Here is a 13,791-nt window from a genome sequence, read left to right as displayed (position 1 = left end):
CAACTTTTGCTAAAATCCAAATATGTGAATGTACTTGATAATTTTTGCTTCTTTCTAGTGGGATGCGTGTGCATGATGCTTCATGTAAATTAGCACATCTGAGACAGCACCCAGCTTCCTAAAATTCACAGTTTTGAAACATAATCTGCAACCTTATAAAGGACAACTTGGAAAGAGTGGGAGGAAAACAGATTATGTTATATTCTCCAAGTGAGAATGTATGGTTTGAAGCAAGTGCACCCTTTTAATAGGAATATCTGTCTGGCATTTATCACAGTGCACGGATTGCTAGCATTTATCAAAGGCATGGGGAGATGTTCTGAGTGAAAACCTTCTCTGCTACTGTGCCTCCTTCCTGCTTTCTGACTTGAACAAATTGCTGAGAGGGCTGATGGAAGTAAAACAACTTCCTTGGCATATGTCTCAAGATGCTCTGCCTAATGTCACCTACGACTTCAGACATGCCAGGTTTCTTGGCCAGCAAGAAGCTCTTGACACAGGGACTGCAATGGATTTTAAATCCTTTGACTACAGCCCCTGATGAAGAAGCAATGAATGAGTAAGTCACAGTTTCAGAGAAGACTCAGTTTCTTAAGCCATAGTGGGGCTCAGATAAGAAGAGAACGAGTAGGAATTTTAAACTCTGACTAGGACCTCACAAAGCACTAAGAGGTAGTCAGTGACTCTGAAGCACAGACCTAGTGATTCACAGCTCATGGTAATGCCAGTAACTTTGTGCTCCATAATACGAAATCGCAACATTGATGTGCAAAATTCCTTTTATTCATAGGGCACTGGGTAACTTATAAAATTGAAGTCTGTGAAGTTTTTACTTTCTCCACTTCCACTTGCATACCTACCACAAAAACACGTGATGGTTCAGAGATAGCTGAATCACCAGTTCAGGAATGTCAAAGGTCAGGAAGGGTATTGTTCTCTTTGTATTTGTATCTTCTCATTTGCATTGTATCTTGCATTTGTGCTTGCAAGAAACGAAAGGGAGTTCTCTCTCTCTAGCCTGCCAGTGTTGTTCATGCAGAGGCATCTGTACCTTGACTCTCACAAAGTCCGTGATCTGGGTTCTGTTGCCTGCCTCATAAACCCTAGCACTTGGTGCAGGTATAAGCCTCTGGCACAGGTGTTGGCTTCTCTGCTGACTTTTCTTACCCTGTATCAAACACTAAGAGCAGAAACGCTCCAAGAAGAGACAAGGGCATTTTATCCAATTTTGTGGTGGGCATGCGAGCCGTTCTCTGCTACAAAATTGGTCATATGTTGTCACTATTTATTACAGTCTAGCTTTGACTGCTTTTGCTTGCAGGTAACACTATGTATGTTTGCCTCATATGTTACAGAAATTGGCCCCTACTTGTTAGCTGCAGGGCTGTTTCTTGAGACCTTGATTTCTCAAACACTTATCCAATGACAGCAAAATGAGATAATAAGAGATCCTTTCAGCATGTAATGACAATTAAAAGAGAAGGTTTTGTAGTGAATGCCATCAGAGTAGCATTCTCCCCTCTATATGGAAAAGGCTACTGCTTCAGCAAATCATGGGTGTATCACACAGAACTTATGCTGGTCCACAGTGACAATGCTTTACTCCCTGGCAGGTCTACGGCTGCCTGCGATGCAGCTGCCATATTATGTAGCTGCTTTGAACTTCTTTACAGAGGTCCTATATATTTACCCTTCACTCACAACTGAGTCTGAGTTACTTCTACTGTTCATTGGTGTATCAGGCATGCATCAAGAATCAAAAAAATACTGAGGCAATATTTAATTTCAAATGCACTACAATATTTCAGGTGTGCTTAGAGGTTTAATGAAATAACAGTGTTCATGAACAACGTGTTAGGAGAATCAGTGTTTTTAATTAGCTCATTTCCTCATTGACTTTCTAAGAGTTTGTCTGTATGGCATAACACCTGAACCAGCTCCAGGTGCCCGATATACCTACAAGCTCTTAGAAAACTACCAGCTTTGGTCCTAGAAGCAAAATATTCATGTTGGTTCAGTGAAACATCATATATTAGTTGTTGCCCCTCAGTGGGGATAGAGCACATGATTTATGAGGAGAGGTTGAGACAGCTGGGTTTGTTCAGCCTGAATAAGAGAAGGCCTAATGCTGTTCTTAGACATCTGAGAGAGAAGTATAAAGATCCTGGAGGTACACAGCAAAAGGATGGGTTGCAACCCACAAAATTAATAACAAGGGAAATTCACATTAGATATTAAGGAAAAAAAAAACAAAGACACAATGAGCATGGTCAATGGAATAGGTTTCCCAGAGGGGCTGTGGAGTTTCCATCCTCAGAGATATTTAAAAATAATCTAATTAGGAACTGAGCAGCCTGATGTGGTTTTGCTGCTTTTGCAGCTGGACTTGCTGTAAAAGGTGGCTGAGAGCAAGGAGTGGGAGAAGTTACCTGCAGAAGTTACCAGTCTTTCACAATCTAAGTCATGTGATGACTCTAAGGTTAAATGACAGAGCTTTCTGGTTCGCAAGACCCACATTAATTACCCGGTGTATTTTTGCGAAACACTGCATTGTACCCTGCATACTGCCCAGTAATTCCCATGAAATCCAACATAAAATGTGGTGATGAAGGAAGAGGTAGTTTCCCACAGTTAGAGGTAGACTGGCCAAACTAACCCTGAGATTCAGTGATCTAGAAAAGGAGTTTACTTCCATCATTTAGAAATGTATTGGCCTCTGACGTGACTCTGGAAGACTTGTCCAAGGCATTGTGCAAGGGACACTCAGCAAGGGGAACTCTGAGGAGCTTCTCATTTGCTGGCATACCCCACCCTACAGATAAGACCACAAGAGAAGGCGAAGGGAGAAGGGACCTCTGAAGAGGCTGTGGATGTGACTCTGAAGAGTTAATAGTGGGACAGACCAGACTGGGATTTCCTCCAAATAACATAAGAACTAGTTTTCCCGCAGGGCTGCTGGTGAAAGTTTGAGAAATGATGCAATGGCTAATTACAAACATCAGCGTTCTCACTAAATACAACTGGTTTTCAAGATTGTCAAAAAAAAAAAAAAGAGGAAAGAAAAACTGCCCAAAAGGAACTTAAACATTGCTGTAGAATTACCATCATCACAAAATAACTCACAAAATTTCCCAGTTTGTCAAGTGTGAATTCAGGAATTTGGAGAATTGCATTAAGTCCTCAAGCTCATCCATGAGTTATTGAAAGTTAGATATTCCAACAGCAGGCTCTGGACAGAACATACATTTGTGCAGGACCAGCCAGAGTTACATGTAGAAGCTCTCAGGTGTGTGTCTCTAGATACAAATGACAAATTTTAGACAATTTTGAGATTTTTTTTGTCTCTACAACTCCTCCATGTATGAAATTTTCTTCAAAGGATTCTAATATTACTACTTATCTGGGAAGGTTTCCAGCACTTATTCTTTATTTTCAAGTTACAAAGGTCTAACGTGATGTAAATAAAGAGTAACCATAATCATTTAGATAGCTATCTACCAATGCAAAATGACAGAAAATAAGATCAGAAACAGCACAAGTAACTCCCATTTGTAGTACCTAAAATATGACTAAAAAATCTGTAATCACAGATTAAAGTGACCTTTAACCAACTTTCAATGACATCCAAGGTCTTCAATGGGATTTGGATGAGACCTTAAGAGTTTTGCTGTGTGTGACAAAATCTGTGGTTACCAGGGAGATTTCAGTGAACAATTGCAGCCAAAATTGCCCTGTTCTATTGCAAATCTTGAAGAGGATTATGGAGGATGATTGGTGTGGGCTGGGAGTCAGACTGATTTGTTTTAATGAACACCAGGCAAAGTTTACAAGAAACAGAGAGAACATAGGATTTTTTTTCTTTTTGAAGAGGATGGAATTAAAGAAAACAAATGGCAGCCTTCCACGATTTCGAGGAAACAAGATGAATATTATTACAGCAATTAAAACTTAGCCCAGGGCAATGAAAGGATTCTATTAAATTAGAGGCCTGTCACTTCAGAATGTGCAATTAACACATGCACCCCTGGACTGTTTGCTATTTTGTGTTTTTGTTCTATGTACTACAAACAAGGATTATAGGTCACATAGAAAATAAGTATTGAGTAAGGTATTCGCAGAGTTAAGGAATGGCATGTAACAGTTCCTTTTCTGTTTTCCTTTCTCAATTTTGGTCTGTGAACAGAATTCCTGCGCACTTTTTGACAAAACCTGTACACTTCTTAGGAAAGTAAGGAAACAAATGTTTCATTGCATGATCATTGAATAGACCTTTCTTCATCAGGGAAAACAGCTGAAGGATGTAAAGCACACCAGATATATCCAGTTTATTAACACTTCTTTGTTGTTCTTTGTTTATTCGTTGTATGAAAGCAGGTTACTATATAATAGAAAAATGTTTTTCTATATTCTACCCTTATTCACACTACAGCTATTTTAACAGTGATTATCAGATTCATACCTAGTATAGTTTCAATTTATAGAGATTATTTCTGACTTAAATGTTCACATTGTCATATTGTCACTGTTTACACTAAATTATGATTCACTGAAGTTTAGGAGATTAGGTAGTAGAAACTGAGCTCAGAAGTATCCCCAGGTGCTCATGTGCCAACATAACACAGAAAGCATATTTGACATTACACAAAGGCAGACAAGTAGTAGAGGAGAAAATTCTGAATGTAACACTAAACAGTATTGCACTGTAATGCCAACTATTGCAGCCTAGTGAAAGGCTGAAAATTGAATTATTCTTTTCCATTAGGTGCCTCCGTAGCCCTTCCTGAACCCTTTTAATTTCTACTCCTTCTAAGACCCACTTCTGTATCAACCAGAATATAAGGCCAGTGCTTCACTCTTTCCCATTAAACTGAGCTAAGACTTATGCAGGGAAGGGAGAGGAGGGGGCTGCTCAGGCAGTGGTGGATGAGAAAACAAAGAGATACAGAAACACTGAGAGGAAGACTTCTAAACAATCAAGAGCAGGGATCTCCAATCGTTACACAACACACTTTTTAAAAAAAGCACAGCAGTGCCAAGTCCTGGACTGAGACTAAGAAAAAGGAGCTATTGATTGTGATTGCCCCTTAAATACCATCTTGAAGACAATGCATTGTTGCCTTTTAAATGTTAATGTCTACTTATATTGTTAGAAGTATTTTAAATTTTAAGGTAGAGATCGAGGTCACATTGTTAGCAGATACTATTATATTGACACAGCTGCAAAAGCAAATAAAATCAACTCTTATCCTCTTGGCCTTTGTTTTAATGAAGATAAGATACTAAGAGTTAAACAGCATTTTCTGGACAGGTAAATATTTTCTCCTCAAAAGATCAATAAAAACCTCTTTGCCCTCTACTCTTTTAAGACCAGAAAACTCTCTCACATAATAGAAGTTGAGAAGATAAAGATGAAGTGGTTCTTTTTTCTTTTAATTTCCTTTTATGTGTTTTTAAGGTCATTACACAAATAGGAACTATGGCCCTCTGACTACTCATTCTCCACCAGACACATATGAACAGAGTGCAGGGCAGAAATTACTCTGGAAAAAGAAATAATTACATCTTTTTGGCAGCTGCCTGAGAAAGTTCATAAAACACTCCAGCTTCCAGTGAGGTTCTTCCCGTGATCCTATCTATAGGTTACTAACCTGCATGTGACTCTCATCCTCCTGGGTCTCAGTACTCACTGTTTTCCAATCTTTCCTCTGGGAGTATAAAGCTATAGAGGTTAGCTCTTTGCTAGGAAAGTCAAGCCAGCCTATGAGGAACACAGAATGAACCAACTTCTTTGCCATTTCCAGGACTAATTAATTTTTCAGAAGGTTTTAATATTTCTACTTAACATTTTCTTTTGACCATTCAAGTACCACAAAAGGTTGGAGTTTTGGCAGTTAAAGGCAGTAGGCTACTTCTCAGTGTAAATGTTAACACAAACCACTATACGGTATAATTTTACTGTCATTGTTTTGTAGTTTAATGTCATACTGGTACTCCCCTAAGAGCATGACCCATTTGTAACGGTCAGGAGCATGTCTGATCTCTCGTCGTTCTCCTTTTCCTGTATGAGAAGGGAAAGGGGTATACTGGAGATTCTGATTTATGGGGAAAGGAAGGGAAAACTAGTGAAAGCAGTGAAGTAAAAGGACTAGAATAACTATGTTTATTATTTCATCTGTGCACTGCAGAGAGGGAATGAGGCCTACTCTTCTAAAGAGAAGAGCAGTCTATAACTCTTCTTTGGAAAGACATTTAATTTTAGCACGTAACTAGTAATGGATTGAAAAGAAACTAGTGAAACTCAGCAAGCAACCTAGGATTAGTCAGTGACAATTGTGCTTGTGTTGCAAGGACAAAATTCTTAATTTCACCTTGATTCGCAGCTTGGGCTAGTGAAGACACAAAAGACGGCATTGCATTCAGTACCTAACATGACAATACAGGCCACCAGCTCTGCAGACCCACACTTTTCCATGACCTTTGCAAGGTATGGTTGAATCTTATGCATGAGGTGCCATATGGCCCTGAGTTACAGCAGAGCAACTCTACCAGAAACTGAACACATCTCTGACTCGCAAGCCTGAAGGTATCTAAACCCTTGGAAAAGGAGCAGGAAAATCCTTCTATGCAAGGAATAACAAGGCAAAATGTTAGGGACAAAGAACATGCAGCCATGTACCCAAACATGACGTTGTTTTATTATACTATTACAAATGATGGGTCTGACACTTCTGTGAAAAACTTGTCAGGCAGTGGTGGCAAAATGCAGTATCACTGATATATTGCACTACTCCATAGTGTTATGCCTCTATTCATGTACTTAGTAAGTTGAATGTGGTAACACCCAATTCTGCCCTACATGGAAGTACCAGAGCAATGAAATGGCAATGGATTTCCATCTCTTGCAGACTCCTTCTTACAGGTAGAAAACTACCTGAAGTGCAACATGTAGTTTTGGTGGTTTTATAGTAATTTCTTCATGCATTGTTTTTGGCTGGCTAGTTAACTGAGTGTAGGGGAGAAGGCTGATCTTTGAGCTGATGAACCTTGCAGGTAATGGCAAAGGTTTTTAATTTTTGAGAAAGAAAGTAGACTTTGCAGACTACTCTTCACAAAAACAAGCTCATTGGAGGATATGCTGCATGTCATAGTGCTGAACAGAAGATATGCGATCTGCTGCACATGCTACACAGAGGCTTTTGTTGAATGCTTAAATTTTAACAGCTGGGAGGTGGCATCATTTATACTTTCCCATGAACACACAGGCTTGGTTCACCTCTTTGCACCTTAGACATGTGAAACTTGGGATGCTCCTTTGAGTTTTTTTGGCAGGATTCTTGGTATATTCTGAGAGCAAAAGTTGTGCCTCCAATGAATAATTTCTTCCTGTTTATATAGCTATCTAAGGGAAAGAGGATAGATTCTTCCTTGACACAAATTTAGGTTTCCAAAAGTATGTGAGGGGACTCCACTGGAAGTTTGACGTTCCCTACATACAAATCAAAAATTACATGAGGGTCTCCTGTGAAATCTGAGAGTTACTCACATGCAGTATGATTGCCTTCACACTATGCTTGATAGACAAGGAGTATGCACCAGTTTGAACAGTTACACATCAAAATTAATCTATATCTGCTAAAAAACCCTGAAACAACAGGTTCTGGTTTTTTAACATTTTTCATTAATAAAGTTAAAAAAATAATCTTTATGCATTCAGGACGCCTGCCCAGTGCAGCTACAACCTGTCAGCTTATGTAAGTGCATAATGATTTCAAACAAGATTTGTCAGAAAATCACAGACAATCCAGCTACAGTTTATCTTCACAGTCAGCTATTAGAGTTCTTTCAAATATTATTGCAGGCTTCACAATGATAGCAACTAGACACAGAGATAACATATTTCACTAGGGCATTTTTAACAGCTTCCCAGATGTAGTCTGTTCAAGTATTAGCATGAGGTAACTTAGTAACGGTCCACAACTGGCTGCCACACAATCTCAAAAAATGGCAGAAGCAAAGTTAAAGTATTGATGACAAATGATCTGCTCAAACTCCCTTTATTCTCAACAGGTACAGTCAAGTGGAATGCTCTTTTAATGTATCACTATTTGACTAGCATATGTTATTTTACCGTGATATTTTTACTACACATACTGCTAATGCCATCTAAATTCACTGTTGGCTTGATGAAGTCAATGGCCACAATTATTGTTGTAGGGTAACTGATAGATACATATATACATAGATATATAGATACTTATTATCAAGGCCACTTATGCTGTAATTAATTTTATCATAGACCAATATTATGAGGACTTCTTTAAGGATTGCAGAAAATTAATATAACAAATGAACAGGCATGAAGTACTTTCATTTAAAAAATCAAGTCATTGTCCAGGGACTTGTTTAATCATTTGGTTTTATACTTGCCTAACTCTTCTCAGAGCAGGGATCTATGCTGGCAAAAATACTCAAAACCTACCCAGATCCAAATCACATAATTCTCTAGGTCAAAAATATCTGCATGCAGTCGTGTTGCATGCAAAATAAACCATAGGGAAGAATTATGAAGAATTATGCAGGCCCCAGTAGTAAAATCCAACTAAGAGAAAAGAGGTGGGACAACTTCTACAGATATGTGTGCTCTTTTAACTGTGAAAGCACCCAGTGATTTACAATGCCAATGCCTCCCACAGACACTTTGGACACATGTCAACAGCAGAGATTTGTTTTCCCTAAGGTAATGTGCAGCCCTGCGTTAGCTTCTATGATGATTAACTAGAGCAATTCTCTAACTAGCAAAAATGTAGCTTTTAAAATCCTCTTTTAATAATGGTTTCAAGAAACTGTGTATAATTATATACAGGAAGTTTTTCAAGTGTGTCAGCACAACACAGATTGAGAGCAACTAATCTCTAAAAAATGATGGTTTAGACTTTGTTTCTAGGTAAATGCATAAAATCAGCAGGAAATGTAAAAACTGTGTAAGCAAGTATATTCGTGTTCAGAAACACATGCAAACATTTATACGTACATCTGATGAATTAACATCTAATTCAGATGAATGAAGTCAGCTGTCTGAATGCACATGAAAATATGAAAACTCTCACAGATCTCTACTGCAAAATAAAAGTCTACCATTTTAAGACACACGTTTAAAAAATAAGTTCTACCAGCTAAATAAAATACATCCTCTAGAAAGACTTACTAATACTGACAGTTTTAATGATGTTTTTAAGTACTTTTAGTCACATTTCCCTCTCCAAGTGTGCTTTTCTAAACCGATAATTTTAAGAAAAGAAATCTTGCTTAGTGCTTCCAGGCTCTCATAAAAGATAAAACCACAAAGTTTTATTAGAGCTGGTGGAAGAAAGCCAGCATAGTTGAGAAATCTATATCAACTTGAACATCAGGATAAACTCAGTTGCCTGGTACCTTTAACTTCCAAGTTAACTTCTTCTAAACTGCTGGCAAGAACCAGTGGATGTTTTCTTCCAAAGTTAGAACTGAGATTTAATCCATCCTGAGTACAAAAATTACTGTCTGACTTCTTTGCTGCAACTCTCAGCAGCAAACTGAATGTTGCAAGCTGTTAAGCATTCTTACAACCACAAACACAACACCATTCATTATATATAAGAAACTTGAAGCAGATACTTACAGGTAGCAATGTTTCTCCAGGAGGCTGAACACAAGATCATACTAGAATAAGAGGAATAATGAATGTCACTGACCCAGTAATCTCTGGTTTAAAACGCTGGCAGAGAAAGAAATCCAATGAGTGGGCGACAGAGAGAAGGCGGGAGGGGGGTGGTGGGGAAAGATAGATGAAATTCCAGTCTTTCTGGTCAGCTTGGCTGTAGTTTTCTCTGTACTACAAATCTACTGTAAACGCTCTTTACTTGCAAGACTGCTCCTGACTGCAGAGTCCCAGAGTATAAACACTTTTGGGCTCCCTGATAAGGGCATTCTGAGATGTCTTGGAGAGTTTACACCCAGCAATGCTTCTCTGGCAGCCAGCCTCAGATCTTCCTTTCTTCTTCTGCTAGTTAAGTCTGTTTGGAATAAAAACTGAGCTCTTGTTAATAAGGCTTGCTTATTTTTTTCTTCCCACTTCTGCCAGTTTGTTTCCTTCAACACACACAAACAAGCACACTCATTTATGTATTAGAGATTTACAAAGAGGTAACCTAAAATCTTTCAGATCAAGCAAGAAGGGAAAAGAGTTTTTATTGAAAGTGATTAATTTCATCTATAAGACAACAGCAAAGCAGGTTTAATCTTATTTGAGGGTGGCCGATTAATTTAAAATCAAGTCAATTATCAATCTAATAATACTTCATATTGCCTACTTATAAATGTAATACACTTTACAAGCTGAAATGCTTGGTTGTATGCTCTTCAAAACCCCATTTCATGTTCAAGTATTAAATATTCAAATTAACAGGTATTTATTTTACTGACTAATTGCATTTTCAACAAAGGAAACTCCAGAGTATTTTTTTATTCAATAAGAACAGCAGGCAAGAGGAAGAGTTTAGGCCAAGTCCCGCCAATTATTTAATACCTCATAGAATTCTAGACATTGTTTGTCACAAGATTGACATCATATTTGCAGATTTGACTGGCTAGTGGGTGTTTAATTAAAATGTGCTATCACACAGTGCCTCGTTGGTGCATGCTGAGAAGTAAACTTGACAGACCACATTTTCAGAGCACAGAGTCTGTATTGCAAAGTCACAATACAGGGACAGAATTACAGGGACAGACCACACCAGTCCACAACTGTCTCAGCACAGGGACAAAAAGCACTTTTAAGAGTAGGAGACAAACAGATTTTCAGCCCAACAACATGGCATTATTACAAGTGGCAGAGAGATAACATGGACAAGAGGTACTGACTCTCAGGTTCCCTGTGTAAGCAGGAGACAAATCCAGCATGACTGTAACTCTGCAGCCTGTTGCCTCCCCTTACCCTTTTTTTTAGCAAGCAAGCTGACTTTAACCCTCATATGGAAACAAAACCCACACTATAAAAATGCAAAAGCAAAGTCAATAGTATGAAAGAAAAGAAAGACCAGATGTTCCTGTGGCTTGACTTAGTGAGAGATGAAGAAAACAGATGACTGTTAAAAATTAAAATGAACTCAATGCTATACCATGCGTAATACGCTACAACCTCAGCTATATTTGCTCTTGAAAAAAAACAGTAGGCAAACAAAAAATTTCCTTGAGGATACTAGTATCGGAGTGGTATGCTGTCCTGGGTTTCAGACCTGTAGTAATCCTAAGATTCTACCAAATTTCAGAAAAACTTGGAATGAGTATTTATCCACTCTGTGTCGTGTAGGTGGCTGTGGATTATCTTGTGTGTTTGTGTTTGTGCTTGCAGGAACGTAGCTTCTAATTCACCATGATTAATGGTCTGTTTGTATTGTGCGGTAGTCTGGTTAGGATCATCCACATAACTGTACTTACAGGGCGATTTAAGAAGTAGTACCTTATTTTAAAGTATAATGACTGATCCATTAATCCAATGCATAATTGCAAAAGCGGTTTTCAAACAAGTTTGACTACTCAAGCAATGAACTCGGTATCATATTTCTTATTCTACTCCTTAAATACAATTAATTTTTTTAGTCTATCAAGATCACATTACCTAAAAGATAGACTAAAATTGATGAAGTTTTGCCTTGAGAAATGCCAGAGCACTGCAGAGAAGACATGCTTTTTGCACACATATTCACTCTTTTTATTTCAACATTCATCCATAAGGTAAAGAAGAGTTCAGTTTCCCGTGAATGAAACTTAAACATGGTATATGTTCCTTCTTAATTAGTAGCTAAAATTGTGCAATCCAGACTGTTGATACGAAGGTTATCAGTCAAATGTTTTCTGTGAGCTTTCTTTAACAAAGTGTAGACATAATCAGCAACCTTACTTCCAGGCTTTTATTTGGAAAAGAAAAAAATAAGTGTACCTGAGCACACAGCAAGAACAAACACCCCACCATACCCCTGCCACTGCACCTCCCCATCTCTTCTCTTTCATTGCATTGATAAGCAATAGCCTAAACCACACATTTTCTGTCATCTGCACATTCAGTCAACACTCCTGTAAAGAAGATGAGGTTCTTAAAGTAACAAAAGTCTCACGCTCATCCCAAACCTGAAGGCTTTACGTAGGAAGATCTGCTGAACTGTGAGGGAAAAAAGGCAGAATTATTTGCCAAGTATTTACTACATTGCAGAAATTTTATTCTATGAATGACAGCATGTGGATGCAGCAGTTTGCTTTTCAGTCTCTAATGCAAGCTGAGGAAAACAGGATGAAAGATCATATTTAAAAGGGGAAGTATTAAATTTAATTTCTTCTCCTTCCCTGGCTTATATACATTCTGGCATAAAGATTTATTGTTCTTCTGGCTATCACAAATGTGAGAAGGTCCATGAGTGCAATAATTTATGTTCTTCCTAAATATAAATATTCAAGATCAGCAATCCAAGGTCAGACAGTGAACAGTAGAGTAAGGGTAGATATGTTAACAGAGAGCTGATCCTGCAAGAGCTGTCAATCCTCTAGGAGGAGACTTGTCTAGTGATTCCCACGATAATCATGTTCATGCCATCAAAAAAACAGCACACTTTCCATAAAGGAAATAAGGATGATCCGTAACTACCATGTGGCTTGTGGCTGAGGTCACTGCCTGGGGATTCTTTGCATGACTGTGTACCGCCCCCACAATTAAGAGGGTAATGCTGCTGCTCCTGCCCACCACCTTCATCCACAATAACCCAGAGTTTATAAGCAAGAAGTTAATAAGGACACTCATAATGAAACACTCTGCTGGTTATTTCCTCTTTTTATCCAGAAGTATTTTCTGAGCATTGCCAAGCATTATTATCCAAGAAATCCTTTGATTTCTCTCATAGGAGATTGAGGACCTGCTGGTTATCAGGTACAACCTTAGAGTCTGCAGACTCCCTGTAGCATGTGTCCTACATATCCTCACAATTTGGCACATAGTCCTGGGCAGTTTTGCTGACTTTCACAAAGAACCCAATGGTTGGCCTGGCAGCCCTGAGATTCAGACAACACCTACACCCTTACAAGTATGGGCACACCACAAAGCAGCCCCTGAGATACGGTGGTACAGAAGTGTGAGTGAAGAGTATTGGGCTTGGTTATATTTCACAAAACCGTTCTGGTCCTTGGGAAAGAAAAATGCTGAAAATTATATTTTACCAGTGCTAGTGAGTTTTATGTGACAAACATTTAACTCTTCCTGTAATCAACAAAAGGAACGTCAAGGGACACTCCAAACAGTGTGGCAGAGGTTTCTACACTAATGAGTCCAAAATGATAAGGTATTACACTGTTGATGTTTATTTCCTGATAAGCATCAGAAAACATTCTTTTCAAAAGACTATTGTCACAGAAACTTGCCAGCATTTTAAAGAATGCCTCAGAGGTCTAACCTTTAGGGAGATATTTTCAGCTCCAGTGACAAACAATTGACCTCTTAATTTATGAACCGTGACATGGCTGTGCTGTTTGAAAAAAAAACAAAAACTGTGACCTAAAGGGAGTTTTAAACTGCATACACTTCCACTGAAATGATAGAAAGGCAAGCTGTTAATTTTCAGGGAGTATGGGATGTTACCCAGATCCAAACCACTGACAACAGCTACTTACCAAATACAAGGAAGCTTGTATTTACCCAGCTGCAAAGCCTCAAACAAGCAGAAAAATTACTGTTATTTACTTCAGATTGCATTAGAGATTTAGTTTGGA

The 13,791-nt window shown here is 38.4% G+C and overlaps 1 protein-coding gene across 1 annotated transcript in view; it reads right to left on the bottom strand.

Annotated features, from left to right (window-relative positions):
* The window catches only part of FREM1 (FRAS1 related extracellular matrix 1), a 76,027-nt gene extending 66,050 nt beyond the window's left edge, over positions 1–9,977 (bottom strand). Inside the window, exon 1 of the mRNA XM_069880059.1 lies at positions 9,659–9,977. The gene's annotated coding sequence lies outside the window, so the exon portion shown is untranslated. The remainder of the gene's footprint in view (positions 1–9,658) is intronic.
* Positions 9,978–13,791: the final 3,814 nt, after the last annotated feature.

The sequence above is a fragment of the Phaenicophaeus curvirostris genome, chromosome Z (assembly GCF_032191515.1).
Source record: "Phaenicophaeus curvirostris isolate KB17595 chromosome Z, BPBGC_Pcur_1.0, whole genome shotgun sequence".
Taxonomy (NCBI): domain Eukaryota; kingdom Metazoa; phylum Chordata; class Aves; order Cuculiformes; family Cuculidae; genus Phaenicophaeus; species Phaenicophaeus curvirostris.
The sequence above is the reverse complement of the archived record's forward strand: the minus strand, read 5'-3'. Positions and strand labels throughout refer to the sequence as shown.